The following is a 17,825-nucleotide window of genomic DNA, read 5'->3' as shown; positions in this document are numbered from 1 at the left end:
GCATTGGTTCCTTCCCTGGAGGATTGGGGGTGGGGGAGAGTGAACTTCCACTAGACAAGATTCATTGGTACAGCTAATATCTATGGGCAAGAACTATTTGCATTGCTCTCTGTTCTTAACATCTCATTATAGACAGCCTAAAGACAAAGACACCCCTCTCACCCCTGCCCCCAATACCCGATTACCCAGGAGGGAATGTCACTCCATGTTTACTTGTTCCTCCCAGACACCTCAAGGAAACCAGAATGTGTCTCACACCCCCAAAGTAGGCTGAGCGGGAGGCAATTAATTAAGCAACAGCAAATATATATTTAAAAAAGCAAACACTTTTACTTTCTCCTTTCCTGTCTGAAGGCAGGCTAAATTCTTCTTTATTGGAGACACTGGACTTTAGCCCAGAGGGTACATAGGAGGAAATCTGTAACCCCATCAGTGACTTCTCTTATACAACCTGTCCCTGTTCAGTGCTCTTTGTAGGCTAAAACCACTTCCCTGTGTCCTGTATTCCCTCTCGGTCCCTTGCAGATTTGCTAGCTAAACCAATTCAGAACTTCCCTTTTGAGTTTCCTCCGTGTCTGTCCCATGCTTGCAGAGTGTACAGGTGAGTAAATGTTTGTTAATGTTTATGACAGGGGCCCTGCCCCAAAATTCCAAAGGGAAGAGGGAAAAGGATTTTTCCCTCCCTTCTACTCACAGCAAGCCTCGTGACCCACTTCAAAGTCTCTCACCGACATTGAAGAGTGGAGAGTGGAGGAATCCTCAGCCTGTTGTTCTCTTCCATTCTCTGAAAGCATACTCATCTCTGGAATAGAAGGGTTTGTCAAGTTCCTACAGGTACCAAGACAGGATCCTATAACTAGAGAGCAAGCTCATTCCTCCTCACGTTCTCTCTCACTCCCTCTCTCCACTCCCCTCCCTCCCTTCCTCTTTCACTGCTGTCCCGCAGTTCTGTGCTGCCCAGGCTGATTTCAAACCATCACGGCCCCACCTCCCTACTCACTACCTGAGATTAGAGTTGCTCACCACCACACATAGCCAGGAGTATTTAGTAACAATTTGTAGAGCAAGCTGGGTACAGATGGCTCATGTGTAATCCTAGTTACTTAGTTGATGACTGGAGATCAGGAAGATCTTGGTTCAACTCTAACCCAGGCAAAAACTTCAAAAGACCCAATCTCAGAAAGAAACACTGGGTGTGGTGGTCCGTGCCTGTCATGCCAGGCATCCTGGGAAACATACCTGACACTGACCTGGTTAAATAAGAGCCAAGAGGCCTGCATCATGGCTCAAGTGGTACAATATCTGCCTGGCAAGTGTGAAGCGCTAAGTTTAAACCCCAGTACCACAAAAAGGGGTAAGGGGCTTGGAAGGCATACATTCTTCTACCTTGGCTAAGAGGGACAAGAAACCACTAGGTACCCTAGGGATGGAGAATGGTCCGTAGAAGTGACTGTTAACCTCTGGATGAGCTGGACTAGAAGCAGGATGCAGGTGGGTGCATGGGGAGATGACAGGGTTTGTTGTTTTGATTTTGAAATACTGGGAATGGAGCCTAGAGCCTCAAGCATACCAGACACATTTGCATGGTTGATGTTCTAACACTTGAGCCACTCCTCCTCTAGTCTGGCTTTTTGTAGGTTATTTTTGGAGAAAGTCGTGAGGTCTTTTCTGAATGAGCTGATTTTGTTAGATCCTCTAGATCTTAGCTACCTGAGTAGTTAGGATTACAGGCATGGGCTGCTGCTACCTGGTTTTGTGTTTTTTGGTTTGGTTTGGTTTTTGTTGGTTGTGGGGCTTGTACTCTGGACCTACGCGTTGTCCCTCCGCTCTTCAGCTCAAGGCAAGTGCTCTACCACCTGAGCCACAGTGCCACTTTCAGTTTTCTGGTGGTTAATTGGAGATAAAAGAGTCTCACAGACCTTCCTGCCCATGCTGACTTTGAACTGTGATCCTCAGATCTCAACCTCCTCAGTAGCTAGGATCATAAGCGTGAGCCACCGGTGCCCGGCTATGTTTTGTTTTTGCAATAGGGTCTCACTAATTTTTTGCACATACTGATCTTCAGCCAGAGAGCTTCCCACCTCCACCTCCCGAGTAGCCGGGATTACAAGTACACCACCATGCCTGGCCGAGTTAAGACTCATACATTCAGTATTGAGAGAGGGTCTCTTGTTTGTCTCCTATGGAGCAGGGGCAACTTGAGACAGTCTTGTTCTGTACCCTAAACCAGCCTCTTAACTGGGCATCCACCTGCCTTAACCTTGTGCTGGGATTATGGAGGTGTACCACCACACCCAGCTTTTGTTTGTTTTCCACCCAAAGCTGTTAACTGATTAACCTTGCATATCTCTCTTCCTCTCCGTCTTCCTCTGCTCCTTTAACTAAACGTAAGGCTTCTCAGAATTTTCTTATCAGTCCCCACTGGGGTTTAAGTTGCCTCTGTTTTTATTTCCTAGGGTAGGTCTTATAACTTTAAAATTGTACCCTCACTGAAGAAAATGGCACAATAAATCCTTCATTAGAGTGCTGGGGGTTGGGTGTGGTGGCACACAGTTGTAACATGCCTGTAATTTGGAGGCAGAAGTAGGAGAATGGAGACCTGAGGCCCACTGGGTCAAAGCTAGCATGGCTATCAGGAAAAAAAAATTGGTATAGCAGAAGGACTAGAGAATAGCTCAGGGGCTGGGAAGGTGGCTCCGGGGTAGAGTGCTTGCCTTGCATGCATGAGGCCCTGCATTCGATTCCTCAGCATCACATAAGCAGAAAAAGCCAGAAGTGGTGTTTTGGCTCAAGTGGTGGAGCACTAGCCTTGGCTGAGAGCTGAGGGACAGCGCCCAGGCCAGAGTTCAGGCCCCATGACTGACAAAAAAGTAAATAAATTAATTAAATAAATAGAGAATAGCTCAAATGGTAGAGCACTTGGCTAGTAGGCTTGAAGTCTGAGTTCAAATTCCATTATTGAAAAAAAAAATTGAACCAGATCCACTTGGTTTGGTGGTGCCTGCTAGGTTCACAGGTCTCAGAGTCTGAGGCTAGATAATTTCCATTTTGAGGCCAACCTGGGCCTTGTAATGAGATCACATCTTAAAAAGAAAATATGTCAGGCTCTGGTGGCTCACACTTATAATCCTAGCTACTCAGGAGGCTGAGATCTGCAGTTCACAGTTCAACGCCAGCCCAGGCAAGAAAGACCATGAAACTTATCTCGAATAAACCACCAGAAAACCAGAAATGGCTCTGTAGCTCAAGTGGTGGAGCACTCACTTTTAGCTGAAGAACTGAGGGACATCATGACATTGCTCAGGCCCATATTTCAAGCCCCATGACAAACAACAAAAGTGTGTGTGTGTGTGTGTGTGTGTGTGTGTGTGTGTGTGTGTAATAGGGTGGTATCAGATTAGCTCTTATCAAGACTGTGTTTCTCAATAGAATTAAAGTATGATCTGTTTGTCATTTCCCTCTCTAAGTCTCAGCATTACAAAAAGAAGGAAGAAAAGCAACAACAAAAAGCCTCTGAAATAGGAGATTAGACTTGATTTCTTAGGTTCTTTCCTGTTTGAAGACTGTGGTTGAACAATGTTTTGCCCTTCCGTGATTTCACTGGGGACTGAAGGGCAGAGAACCTTCCTTCTGATGGGGGGAGGGCATGTCCACCCCTCAAGCAATGCTGAGCCTGCAGGACCTGGTTCACCCAGGAACCAGCCCACCGCCACCAACATTCCATGCAAACAGTGGGAAGAGCACATTCAGAGGAGCAAGAGTGTTTGCAAATCCAAGGCAAGGGGCAGTGCCACCTCGCACCTGGTAAGGCAGACCAACGTGGTACAATCATGCGGTTTTCAGCACTTTGCAGACCAAGTCAGTAATAGGAATGGCAAAAACTTCAGTGCACCATCCTTTTGGCCTGTAATTTCTCCAAGGCGTTTCCGTGCAGATAGACCCCTCTGTGTGTGCAGCTCGTGTGCTGAGGACTTGGAACAGCACCTTTGCAAGGCTGCAGGTCAGACTCACCCCCATGCCCACCAGCAAGAGCATGATAAATAAAGTACTGGACTCACCCGTAGAACGCCATGCCATGCCCCTGTAAAGTATCAGGTTTTAGCCAGACCCCAGGGGCTTATGCAAGAGGCTGAGATCTGAGGCTCATGGTTGAAAGCTAGCCTGGACAGAGAAGTCTATGAGATTCTGATCCAATTAGCTACCAAAAGGCTGGGAGTAGAGGGGCTGAGAAGGTGGCTCAGTGGTAGAGCGCTTGCCTTGCATGCTCAAGGCCCTGGGTTCGATTCCTCAGCACCACATAAGCAAAAAGAAAAAAGCCGGAAGTGGTGTTGTGGCTCAAGTGGTAGAGCGCTAGCCTTGAGCTGAAGAGCTGAGGGACAGTGCCCAGGCCCAGAGTTCAGGCCCCATGACCGGACCCAAAAAAAAAAAAGGCTGGGAGTAGAGCTGTCGCTCAAGTGGAAGAGCACCAGCCTTGAGCAGAAAACGCTAAGGGACATTACCCAGGCCCTAAGTTCAAGCCCCAGGACTGGCACCAAAAAAAAAAAAGTCTGAGTACAAAGCCAATGCAGCAAGGCTATGAAGACAGGAATAGAGACAAGTTCTAGTGACATTTTGTGTGCCCCCAGCTGCTGGGCCAGCCCCAAACTTGTTATGTAGACCAACTTAATTTGGATTATCATTTAGAACTGAGTCATGATAAGTTCCCTTTGGGGTCCAGAGACAGAACTCCCCCATGTTTGCCTGGCTATAACTTTTGTTTCCCCAGTAGCAGAGAAGGTCAACATGTTTTTTGTCACTGATGCTTCCTCTTTGGAGGGGTCACAAATATTTCTCATGAGTCATCTGCCCTGAATATTTCCCCGGCCCAATAGCAAGTTCAGTGGCCTGTGGTTTGCAGAACTCTTTTTTCCTTTTTAGAAATGACCGTGACATCTGCCACTGTATAATACACTCTGGCAAGGTCAGGAAACCTGTTATGAGGTGGGAAGGCATATGCCATGTGTGTCCCTCAAACAATCCAAATCTGACCTTCACTGCGCGCATGTTTTGTTTTCAGTACTTGAGCTGTTGGTTGTGTGGAGTTTGGGGCTTCAGGAGCCCGACCTATGCCTGACTGAGTCACGGCAACATGATCTTCCTCTGTCCTCACACGTCTGCACGGTGGCACTGCATGCTGTCTGACTCAGGGCGGCACCCTGCAGAAGCCACTTAGCCTTCGTGTCCACATAAGGAAATGAGGACTGCCTTACAGCCTTCCCCTCCCCAGCCCACACCCAGGTGCCAGACCCAGCTTCTCCTCCAATGGCCACATCCAGTTGGCTCAGCAAATCTGGAAGGAACTAAGAAGCAGCTATGAGGCTGGAGATCCCAAAACCTTTGCCCAACTCCCAATTTCATTTGTACATCGTAAACTTTTCCAAACAAGTCCACATAGTTCAAGTCATCTTTTGGGGGCGCCACCATTTCTGCTCCCCAGCCAGGGTAGATGCTCACTCCTACTCAAAGATGTCTTTTCTCTGAGCAGCGAAACTCCAATCCTTCCACAGCTTTATCACTGCAATGACACTCAGCAGCTCTATTCCAGATAGGATACCCTCAGCTCTCTTTAAAGGAGGCCAATGCAGGAACACTTTGTGGGAGCATTACTATGGATATGGCTTTTTAAAAAAATTTTAAAAGATGGGATAAACCTATTTGAAAGTGAAAGGAGGCTGGGAAGGTGGCTCAGTGGTAGAGCGCTTGCCTTGCATGCATGAGGCCCTGGGTTTGATTCCTCAGCACCCCATAAGAAAAAAGCCAGAAGTGGTGCTGTGGCTCAGGTGGTAGAGCGCTAGCCTTGAGCTGAAGAGCTGAGGGACAGTGCCCAGGCCCAGAGTTCAGGCCCCACGACCGGACCCCCCCAAAAAAGTGAAAGATAAGCCATAAAAGAAAGTTGTGAGGCTCGGTTGGGAGGGAGGCCTAATGAGGAACCCTTTGAGGAGCCTTCCAGAGGGTGGTTATTATGTGGACATGTCTTTAGGAGATTGATGGTGTTAGAATAAATTAGACTTTGCCAGAAAGCCATGCAGACATCCAGGCACAAAGAACAAAGAAAGGTTTATTGCCAGCAAAGGGACCAGCAAGACCCCATCTCACAAAAGAGAAGTGAGAAGTGCCAGCTATTGTCTGAGATGACCTGTATAACCTAGGAGGCTTAGGAGGGGCTAGAAGGGACTAGGAGGCGGAGACCCTGGTGTGGATGTAAGGACTAGGGGCTTCATCATGGTGGACAAGGATCTATGGCTGCTGCCCAAGTAGTAGATGAGGGTCCTGCAGCTGCCCTGGCCTGGAGGTCACTCTAAGGGGCTCTTGCTGCCTTCGAGGGTAGTGGCTGCCCCAGAGGAGTGCCATCCCAAGGCAAAGGGGGCTGGAGGCTGATTGTTTACTGTCATTACTAGTGGGCCTAGTGCTGTCTAGGCAGGGAGCTGCCAAGCTGTGGGAAGGGGCTCACTGGGCGAACAGAAGGGTAGCAACACTCCGTGTCAGGACTCAGTCTGTACTTTGCCAAAGCCCCCAAGGTCCTGGAGAGATGTCTGCTTCTCTGCTCTCTTCCAAGGAGCTGCCAGAGAGGGCGTGTCCAAGGTTAACTTTGTTTAAATGGAACTCGGTGGCCTGGCATCATGTTTAGAGTGCAGTGTTCAGGAGAAGATCCCAGACCTCCCGCTGCAGGGGGACTGAGTCGCCCGCCCGCCCACAGGCATGCTAGCCGTCGAGCATTCCCCGGGACCCCGCGACGCCAGGCGGGAACGGCGCCCAGGCCTTGTAGGCGGCGGCCCCGAGCCGGGAGGCAGCCAGAACCCGGCCTGGAGCCCCCGCTTCTGGCGCCGGCCTCCGCGAGCAGGTGCAGCCGTCACGTGACGCCGGGAGGGGCGGGGCGCGCTCGCGCCTGCGCGGACGGGAGGGGGCGGGCGCGCCCGGCTGACTGACGGCTGGAGACGCGGCCTCGGAAGGACCCGGCTGCTCGCGGAGCAGAGCGGAGCGCAGGAGCCGCCGCCGCGCGCCCCACGGCGCCCGCCGGCCCGCCAGCCCGCCGCCCGGTCCACAGCGGCCGTCCTCACCCGCGGTGAGACCCGAGGGCCCGCGAAGGGGCGGGCAGGGGCAGCCGGAGCCGCGAGGACCCGGGCGGGAGCTGTCTGCGAGGTGACAGATGGCAGCGCGGGGGCCGGCGGCGGGGCCGGGGTCGCCGCGTCCCGGCGGGCGGGAGGTGGAGCCCGCCGGCGCCGGGCTGACCCCTGACCCCACGCTCTGGGGGGGCGGGAGCGCGGGAGGGGCGCGGGCGCAGGACGGGGGCGCAGCTCTCCCAGGCCCCCCCCCCCGGCCTCCGGGGCCCCGGCCAGGGGGAGGCCGTGCGGCGGCCCGCCGCGCCCCGCGCCCCGCGCCCGGGGGAGGGGGGACAGGCCCGCGGCGGGGCAGGAGCGGGCCTCCGGCCGGCCCGGGGACCCCCCCCCCCAGGAGCTCCCTCCTGCAGGCGAGCCCGGGCCCGGCCGAGCCGCCCAGCCAGGCGCATCCCGCCCAGTAACCAGAGGCTAACGCTTCTGATTCACCGGATTAGAGCCCCAAAGCTGGGCGGCCAGGAGAGAGATGCTCACCGCCCAGCTGAGCAGTTTGCAGAGAGACAGACCGAGCGAGAGCGGCCAGGCAGATGAGGAGGAGGGAGGGAGGGACTGGATCGCGCCAGCCAGCGAGCAGTCCTTCCAAGTGTCCATCCACCATTGTTCAGAGAGGCCAGAGGGGTCAGAAATGGGAGTGCTTATTCCTTTGAAGTCCGGGTCATAGGCTGTTGAGATCCGTTCAATGAAAAGGGGGAAAAGCGGGGAAGTTAATGGCCAGGGACCGGCCTGTGCATTGCCTTTTGCAGTTCCTTTTCGAGGGCACGTGTCCTGTCGGTTAAAGAGGAGGGGGACGCTCCAATTCAGATCACCCAGTGATCTGAATGAATCACAACTTACAAAGAATTTGCTAACAACATTCCGTAAGTTGGGGAGTCTTCACAGGCACGAGAGGGGGTTCTCTCCGGTGACAGTCACCTCGTTTCTTCAGAGGCAAATTGATTTACGGTAACCCCAAATTGCTCCGATTTGTTTAGGGGGAAGCTTTAGGGTGGATGAGATACACCCTGTGCCTGACTCTCTCCCTTTCCCTTCCTTTCTCCTGCTCGGAAAACAACCAGGTTAAAAGAAATATCAAAGCTGGGCATGATGGTTCACACCTGTAATCCCTGCAAAGGTGATTTCAACACCAGCTCTTAATGCAGCTCCACCATAAACTTGGAAGTGACAGGTGCTGTTACCCCCCTGTGTCCCAGATGTACGAGGAAGCCGAGGCTGACTGGCCCAGGGTGAAGCAAGGTGTTAAACCTCACTGTCAACACTAGATGTGGAATCCTGCCCCCCACAGGGGGCGTGGGATTTGTGTGGTTGGATTACGCGTCCTGACAGGGCTGTGAGCGCCCTCTCCCATCCCTGCCCTGCTGACAGCAGGCTGGCCAGCACGGCTGTGTCTTCTGCACTTCCTCTACTCAGATTTGTTTATGGTTTTTGAGAAATCTAGTAGGAAGTATGATTACAAATAATGTCTTTTGCTCAAGTGTCTGATGTTGCAAATAGTCCAGGTGCCTTCAGCTGTGTGTTGCAAGAGGACAAGGCTGGTCCAGGGATACTCACTCTCATGGTTCTCCTTGGTCTCCACCCGGCAGAGAAATGTTGTGAAACCACAGGTGCTAGTGCCCAGTAGCTGTGTTTGTGTGCATGGGTATTTTATACTTGGTGTTGTGAGGATTAAGGTGGCACTTTCTCCCTCCTCTTTACACCCCTCACCCCCAGCACACTTGTTCTCACTAGGATGGAGCAACCTTTTACTCCATTCTCTAGCTCAGGGTAATATAGCAAGGACTTAGGTAGTGGTGGTGGTGGTGGTGGTGGTGGTGGGCTCTCTGCCATGCATTTCAGCAAGCCAGTGGTTCAAAGAGGAATGAAAGGCCGGGCACTCTCTGGCACATGGTTAGAAGCACAGATCTGGAAGGAAAGGCTCCCAGAGGCACTGCTCTTGGGACATCACATTCCGTTCTGGACACCGCACTGGGTGATGGACGTAGGAGAACGCCGGGTGCAGTCTTGAGAAGTTGCTGTGGTGCTGAGGGATTGGGGGTTGGCAGAAAGTTTGGGGCTGTTGTTAAGGCCCCGATAAGCAAAGGACGACCGTTCCCGACAGAAAGGTTCCGATCTGAACTAGATCATCCCGCAGTCTCTCTGCCAGCACCTCGGTGCTCTTGGACAAACGTCAGAATCTGCCTTGGTTGGTGAGGTAACTGTACAGGCGCACACCAACCTCCCCTGTCTTTCCAGCTCAGCAGTTACCACTCTCACACACAGGCCCCACCTCTCTGGGCCTTGAGCCTTCCTGGCTCTCTGGCACCTGGCCTTTGAACGGGCTGTCCCTCCTACCACATTCCCCCATGGCCATCTCCTTGTCTGTCACTCAGAGCACTGCTTCAGAGTCACATCTTCAGTGAGACTTCCCTAACTATGAGAGTGATAATTCTTTTTCCCTCTGCCCCCCCATTCCCTCACTCCTATCAAATTGCAATAATTCATTTTCTTCATCACAGAATCAGAAATTATCTTGTTTGAAAATGCTTTAATATCTGTTCCCCGTTTGTTACCGCATCAATGGGGCCTGTAACAGTAGGCGCTCAATAACTATTTGCTAAAGAGTTGATGTTTAGGACAGGCAGCTCTTGTCAGAGTGGGAAGCATTACTGGAGCAGTCAGCCAGAGTGGGCTTTCTACGAGAGACCGCAGATGCCGGCTGACCATGGGGGGCCAGTGCACATGGTAGGTGGATGGGCAACTAAGTGATTGTCTGTATTAGTGTCCTGGTAACTGGTACCACACACGGTCATTCTAAACACAGTTCTGGAGTGCAGAAGTCTAGAGTCAAGCTGTGGGCAGGGATGGTTCCTTTCTGGGCTCAAAGGGAGCAGGTTGTGTCTCTCAGCCTCTGGTTCTTGTTGGCAATCCTGGAGGTTCCTTCCTTTGTGCTTTGGCACTCCAGGCCCTCTTCTGAGGTCCTGTGGCTGTCTTCTCCTGTGCCCTCTCTTCTAAGGGCACCAGGCCTAGTGGATATAAGGCCATCCTCCTGGGGCGGGGGTGGGGGGTGCTCATCTTTACCAATCAATGTCCCTCTTTGCAAAGAAGTTTAGTTCTTTGGTTCTAGGGGTCAGGCTTCATATCTTTTGGGGAGGGGACCCAGTTCAACCCGTAACACCTTCCAACTTCAAGGTCTAGCAATGTCTTTGGAGGTACTGGAGTACCCCTCTCTGGGTGTGGACTCTGAGCATTCCTCTTGCTCTGTGTGGATCTCGGGCATCCCTTCCTGCTTTGTTGATCTTTTCTCTCCTCTTGCAGTATGGTGTACTGTGCACAATTTACATGTTGTAAATTTACTCATTTCAAGTGTGTGACTCAATGACTTATACAGACTTTACTGAGCAGTATGACCACCATCACAATCTAATTTTAGAACATTTTGTCATCCCTAAAAGAAGCCCCTCGAAGTCAGCAGTCCTTCCCTCCTGCGCCCTGGGGTTTTTGTGTGAACGTGGTGAGCCCCTTTGTGATGCACTCACGTTTGGTCATCGATGTCCTCCCAGGACCAGTCTTTACTCCTGTCCATCAGGTGGTTTTCTTTATCTCTGTGGAGCCTTCTGTCCCCTCCTGCCACCTGTTGTAGGCACACCATTGGCTGTGGGGTGTGCATCCGAGGCCCGGCCCCTCCGGACATCTTCATGGGCTCCACTGCAGAACTTATTTGGTGGTTTTTTTGTTTTTTGTTTTGTCGGTTGTGGGGCTTGAACTCTGGGCTTGGGCACTGTCCTTGTGCTCTTCAGCTCAAGGTGAGCACTCTGCTGCTTGAGCTACAGGGCCACTTCTGGTTTTCTAGTGGTTTATTGGAGATAAGAGTCTTATGGACTTTACTGCCTGGGCTGGCTTTGAATTGTGATCTTCAGATCTCAGCCTCCTGAGTAGCTAGGATTATGTGTGAGCCACCAGCGCCTGGCTGGTGGTTTGTTTTTTGAGGTGAGGTTTCACTGTGTAGCCTGGACTGACCTTGAACCCAATGATACCCCTGCCTCAGCCTCCCCAGTGCTAGGATTACAGGTGTGTGCTACCACATTCAACTCAGACTTTATTTAAGTTGTGCTCATTTAACATAAATGTCCTTTCTGTTCCAGGAGCTGGCCCTAGCTCCCCTTGCAGCCCATATCACACCCACGCAGGCCCATCTGCTCTGGGGCCCATCACACACACACACACACAAAACTAGCGCAGTGGAAAGCAAAGCCTGCTCTGTCCTCAGGGCTTCAAGCCCCATTGCATTGTGGGGGAGCTGCCCACAAAGGCAGAGGGAAATGGCAAAGAGAGGAAGGGGGTTGTTTTTCCCTTTGTTACTGCCCCCACTCAGGGCAGCTGCCCCTGGGCAGACCAGGTCATCAGCAACTCCCTTTCCCAGCAGGTGTGCCAGAGACATTTTCCTGGCCTTTTCATCATGGCCAGGCGTGACTCAGGGTGGTGACTCAGCCAGTGAGCTGGGGGAAAGGGCTGGAAACAGCAAGCCGTGGCGGAGGGGGCGTGCCAGTGCAAATGTGCTTGGGGGCTGCTGTGATATGCTTGAGCCGGGTGGGGCCTCCAGGAAAGGGGGGAAGCCCCCTGCGTGCAGCCAAGCAGACCCTGGTCTACACATACCACAGTGAACCCCTCTAATACAACTAATTGATGCTAAATAGAAAATGTGAGTAGGGTAAAGAGCCATGAATGGTGGTCATGCCTGGAATCCTGGCCTCTCAGGAGGCAGAGGCAGGAGGATCATGAGTTCAAGGCCAGCTCCAGCAAAGTTAGACTTTGCCTCAAAAATCAAATACTCAAGAACTAGGGATGTAGCTCAAGTGGTAGAGTGCTTGCCGCGCATGTGAGAGGCCCTGGATCCTGTCTCCCATACAAGGAGGAGGAGGAGGGAGGGGAACGAGAGCAGAGGAAGGAGAAGAGATGAGAACCAAATAAAGTCAAACCTAAGCCTCCCCCCATAATGATTTATTTGAACATGGGTGCTGCATAGGGAATGGGGCGTCCATGAAGGTAGGAGAACTAGTCCATGTCCTCTCTGCTCTGGGAGAGGCAGGGTTGAACCTCATTATGGCTCATGACCACATTTAGTCCTGGCCACACTGTGGAGCGGCCCTGGGTTCCAGAACTAGAAAAAAAATCATCTTGTTATATGCAAACAAGAGAACTCCACCTTGCCTTCCGCAGGGGTAGAAAGGTGCTGACAGTGTGTTTCCCGTGTAAGGGTTGGGGACAGCTCCATGTGGAGGGGAGCGTGCTAGACCGGGCAGTACTTTCCTCCTGCCAGGCCTGTGCAGATCTGCTGCGTAGCTGTGCGGGGCTCACGAGCCACCTCACGCCTGCTGACTCGTGCCGTCGTCTTCGCTGTCTGGAATACCTGCCCTTGTCTGACGGGCACGCTCGGGCTGCCGTCAGGCTTGCCACCGCCGCGGGTCCTTTCAGGTCTCCCAGGCAGAGCTCGTCTTCCTGGGCCTGGCCGCCAGTGGCATCTGCATCCAGAATTCCAGCACACCTCGTCACCGGGCTCTGACGGTGCCGTGTGGGTCTCCCTGCAGCTGGCATTTGGGAAGTGAAGGCCAGAGGCTCCTCTTGTATCCCAGCAAGGGGTCCATCAAAACCTGTCAGATGAGTGAACTGAGGAGAAAGGGTAATTGGTAGGGAGCCACTTGTCACCGTGGAGCAGAAGTGACAAGCCAGCCCAGTGCAAGAGTGGCCCTGAACCCGCCTGGTTGGTGACATGGTGCGTGGAAGGAAGGGCTCCAGATGCAGCCACTGTGAAGCCGGCCTCACGGTCACTTCCTGCTCTGGGCTCCCTGTCCCATCAGGAAATGTCCCTGCAGCCTGTGCCTTTCCTGTATGCTGTCCCTGTCCTCCCTGGGCTCCCACCGAGCCCCGCCCCTTCCCTGGAGGCCAGCACTAGCAACCCAGAGCTGTGTTTGAGAAGTTGCAGAGACAGCCAGCACTCAGCCGCTCTGTCCCACGCATCCTTTACACCTTCACAGCTACTGCATTCATTCAGGAGTAACTTCTGTAGCAGTGTATGTGTGTGTGTGTGTGTGTGTGTGAGAGAGAGAGAGAGACAGAGACAGAGACAGAGACAGACAGAGAATATGAGAGTGCCCGCCAACTCTCCAAGCTCCACATTTGCCAGACTCTCAGAGTGAGAACTAGATAAACGTCTTCCATTGCTTTGGATAACTACTGGCTTTCTGAAGTCAGGTGTTGCTCCACCGTTTCCAACAGGAAGCCCTGAGCTGGAGTCCTTGCCACAGGTGGTACAGGGAGAATTAGCGCACCCCCGTATACTGCAGTGATTTGGAGGGTCCTTTACTGTATTAGCCAGCTTGTGTTACTACAGCAAAATGCTGGAGGCAACTACCTAAACAGAAAAGGTTTACTTATCCCAAGCTGGGCACCTCTGGCTTGGTCTCTGGGAGCTACATCACATAGTGAAAACAGGTAGGAAGGAGCAATGATCCCACTGACCCCGAGCAGAAAGAGGACGAGCAGGTCCCACAGTCCCTTCTGAGAGTGTGTCCCAACCACCTAGGGGCCTCTCATTAGGCCCCATCCCCTCTGGAGCACACCCTTCCCCCAATTCTCCATCCTGAGATCTTAACATGGTGGACCCTTGGGGACATACCAAGCAGGTCCACACCATCGCATTATTCATGATTGGAGAGAGCCAGACTGTGGAATCTGCTCTACCAGCTTTGTCTAGACTTCTGCTTTAGCTTTGTGGCTTTAGACAACTATTTATCCTTCTAAGCCTTAAGGTTTCCTCATCCCTAGGCTGGGTGCTAGGAGATTTGGCTCACATTCCTGGAAAAGTCAATCAGATTAGCGGCAGCCAGTGGCTGAGAGCCGGGTATGTAGTGGGCCCACACGACTGTGTGACTGTGTGATTGCTAAGATGTGTGTGTGCCAGCAATGCTTACCTGGCTGGAAAAGCCAGCCTGTACTAACTCCCCCCCCACGCCTGCCCCCTCCCCCTCCGCCACCAGCTGAGGCAGCATTGGGGTGTCTGCAGGTCTTAGCGCAGCACGCTGAGGTTGCCGGTGTGTTTCACAAGGCCTCCTTGAGGTGTCTCAAGATGCTATTCTTGTTTGCACATGTGGGTTTCAGTGAAGGGAAAAAAAAAAAAAACATTTTAAAGCATGATTACATCTAACCTCTATAATAAGTTCTGTACAATCATTGCCATATTTAATAAAGGAAATTGTAATCCTAGCTCCTCAGGAGGCTGATGGGGAAGGATCCCTTGAACCCAGGACTTGAAGACCAGCTGGGGCACTATAGCAGATTCTGACTTGTAACTAGAGGAGGCCTCTCATTTCACACCTCAGACCACTCTAAGTAGCCTCAGGGCGCACAGCGAGGCACTCATTTTCTCTCTATCCCTCTGTCTCCATGTGTCTCTTACTCTTATCTTTCGTGTGTCTCTCTGCTTTCTATCTCAGCGTATATGTCTCTATTTCCTTTTCCTGTTTCTTCCTCCCTCCCTCTCTCTCTCCCCCTTCTCTCTCTCTTCCTCCCTCCCTCCCTTCCTCCTTCCCTCCCTCCCTTCTTTCTTTTTCTTTCTTTCTTTCTTTCTTTCTTTCTTTCTTTCTTTCTTTCTTTCTTTCTTTCTTTTTTTTTCTTTCTTTCTGTTGGTCATGGGGCTTGAACTCAGCTCAAGGCAAGCATTCTGCCTCTTGAGCCACAGTGCCAGTTCTGGTTTTCTGATGGTTAATTGGAGATAAGAGTTTCACAGACTTTCCTGCCCGGGCTGGCTTTGAACCCTGATCCTCAGATCTCAGCCTCCTGAGTAGCTAGGATTACAGGCATGAGTCACCAGCACCCAGATCTCTCTCTCCATTTCTATCTCCTCTCCTACTATCTCTCAATCTTTATCTCTCTTTCTCTCTCCCTCCCTCCCCCTCCCCTTCTCTCCTTCTCTCTCTCCCTCCATTATCCCTCCTTCCTTCCTTCGCTTCATCTCTCCATCCCTCACGCTCACCTTTTTATCCACTCCTCTGTGCTCTAGTCTGATAGGTGAAGCACCAGCAGGAGCCATGTGGCCAACACTTTCCTCCATATTGGATTTGGGGACATTCTACTTCCCTAAGCACATTTTTCTTTTTTTTTCTTTTTTTTGGGTCCGGTCGTGGCTTGAACTCTGGGCCTGGGCGCTGTCCCTCAGCTCTTCAGCTCAAGGCTAATGCTCTACCACTTGAGCCACAGGGCCACTTCCAGCTTTTTTCCTTTTTGCTTATGTGGTGCTGGGGAATCGAACCCAGGGCCTCAGGCATGCAAGGCAAGCACTCTACCACTGAGCCAGCTTCCCAGCCCCCTAAGCACATTTTTCGAGTCTTACATTCAAGCTGGAATACATTGTCCGGCATAGGATGTAAATGATTCATGGCGAGTGATCACACCAAGAAAAGCATAAACAAAATGAGGGCCCAGGACCAAGCATGCTGACATCAGAGCCAGGGCCTCTTTCCTGGGTCTTCCTGTGCATCCTTGTGCGCCTGCCACTGGCCTCGGGCCCGTGGGGAGAGGCTGGCTTTAGTGCGGCTGCTCTCCTGCCAGGGCGTCTCCCTGCGAAGATGAGGGCTCGCTTACCTGGCCGGCTGGGCCGCTTTCTCCTGGTTGGCTGGGCTGCTCTGCCCTGGGCTGAGGGAGGAGATGTCTGAGAGAATAAGCTGTTCTCCTACCTTACTTCTGGAAAGCCTCAGCGGGCCGGGCAGAAGGAAGCCCTTCCTTGTGGTTGCTCCAGGTCTCCGGGCCTGGCGCTTGCCCAAGGGTGGGCAGTTTCAGTGTGGGAGGGCGGGGCCCCCTGGGCGAAGTGGGTGTAGAGCAGGAAGGGCGGCCACGTCTCCGTCTCCCGTCTCCCACTGCGCTGCGTGCGGGGCAGGTCTCAGCGCTCAGGGAGGTGACTCAGAAGCAGGGGGAGGCCTGAGACCCTGCTGTCCCCGCAGCTCTAGAAACACTCGCCCTCCTCTTTCCAGAGAGACTCCCTCCCTCCCACAGCCTCTGCCATGCCAAATCAGCCTGGGGCCGGGCGGGGCCTCCTGTGGCAGGGAGCTTCACGCCACAACTTGTGTAGCACCAGCACCTCCCCGCCCATCTCCTCCAGGCCTGCTCCGGCTGCACAAGGCCATGGACGGTCACTGCTCTGGTGTTGCGTGGGGTACTGGTCACTCACGGTGGGGCTCAAAGGGAGATGGGGCGGGCAGCAGGGCATTGTGTGTCCTCCCGGAATCAGGCCAGGTGTGCCCCAGATGCGGCCGAGCCTGGCTGCCCGGGTGAGGAGGTGCAGTTAGGCCCGGCCACCTGATGCCCCACAGAGGGCCAGGTGGGCGGCCAGGCCCTCCCTCCTCACGCCTTCCCCCTTGTGTCTGTAGTGCCTTTTACATGTGATGCTTTCTTACCCTGTTTATTTTACAACCACCAAGCTTGCCTGATCCAGAGCATTCTCTGTAGACAGAGGAAGAGAAGAGACAGAGCTCCGTTTAACTTATCCTTGCCCATGTAAGCCAATGCTCCCCGCCCCACAGCCTGCAAGGAGCCTAGCGTAGCAGCCAGGAGTGCGGCCCTGCCTCCCCGCTCCAGCCTCGCCCGTGTCCTTACGGAGTGCCCACGGACACGCACTGCGGAGGAGGGCGGCCATTTGGAGGCAGGTGTCCCCCTTGGAGGCCCGCTGGCGGCAGAGATGGAGGTGACTCATCCACTCAAAGGACCAGGCTCCCGACCCGCTTGTCAGGAGGGGCTGGCACTCGGGGAGCCCTGGGGAGGGGAGGGAGGGGCGCGGGGGCCACGGGGCCAGGCGGCTGAGCAGCCACCTGTGCAGCTGAGGAGTCTGGGCCTCTAGAGCCTCCTCCCAAAGATGGAGGAACCTTCTGTGTTTAGACACTCGGCTCCACCTGCCTTCCTCTCCATACCCCAGTTAACATGCAGTACATGTGGGCTATTTGGGAGCACATTTAATCACTACTACCCACCAAACCACTTCCGTTTCTGTGTCTGTGTCTAGGTCTGTGTCTCCCCCCCGGGTGTACAGACTTTTGGTGAATCCATTTTCACATCTCTTAGACAGATGTGCACCCAGAAGTGGGGGGCAGGGGTTGTGTTATATGTCGTGTGATTAACTCTGCAGGACTTCAATTCTCCCACGCACAGTTCCAAATAGAAGCTGGAGATACTCTGTCCTCCAGGAGGTGGCCTTATTCCCTCCCAGGGAGTGGGGGGCAGTGCACAGCCATTTCCTTCCTAAAAGCCCAGAATAGACAGGGAGATTTTAAAGTGCTATTTCTGCAGTGGCAAAGTCTAACACACCCAACCTCAGCCAAGCGCTCAAGGTCAGCTCAGCCGTGGTGAGCAGTGCTGAGATGCGTGGCCTTGTGGAGGGGGGCGCGTCCTCTCCAGCCGTCCAGTCCCATCCTGAGGCATTCGTGAGCCGTCTCCTCCATCCAGGCTGCATGCTTGCTGGTTTGCCTCGAGTTGCCCTTGTCCGCCACTGGGCCATGATGACGTGGGTTTGGTTTCGCCTGCTGGGGGATTTTCCCATTAGGTTTCTGTGGCTGGCTTCCAGTGGGATTCCATCATGGTAGGAGCATGGTTTCAGTTGTTTTAAATTTGCGTCACAACCCAGCAATGGTGTGGTGTTCTTGAGAGGAGTGT

At 53.1% G+C, this 17,825-nt stretch overlaps 1 protein-coding gene across 3 annotated transcripts in view; it reads left to right on the top strand.

The window, feature by feature from the left end:
* Positions 1-17,825, top strand: part of LOC138822852 (uncharacterized protein KIAA0513-like) — a 40,783-nt gene that overhangs the window by 5,010 nt on the left and 17,948 nt on the right. Inside the window, exon 1 of one of the 3 annotated variants that reach the window (XM_070015806.1) lies at positions 6,989-7,102. The exons of the other annotated variants lie outside the window; for them this stretch is intronic. The gene's annotated coding sequence lies outside the window, so the exon portion shown is untranslated. Of the gene's footprint in view, positions 1-6,988; positions 7,103-17,825 lie in introns of those variants that run through there. 3 annotated transcript variants of the gene reach the window in all.

Source organism: Dipodomys merriami, unplaced genomic scaffold (genome assembly GCF_024711535.1).
Source record: "Dipodomys merriami isolate MVZ:Mamm:240054 unplaced genomic scaffold, mDipMer1.0.p SCAF_116, whole genome shotgun sequence".
NCBI lineage: Eukaryota > Metazoa > Chordata > Mammalia > Rodentia > Heteromyidae > Dipodomys > Dipodomys merriami.
The sequence above is the reverse complement of the archived record's forward strand: the minus strand, read 5'-3'. Positions and strand labels throughout refer to the sequence as shown.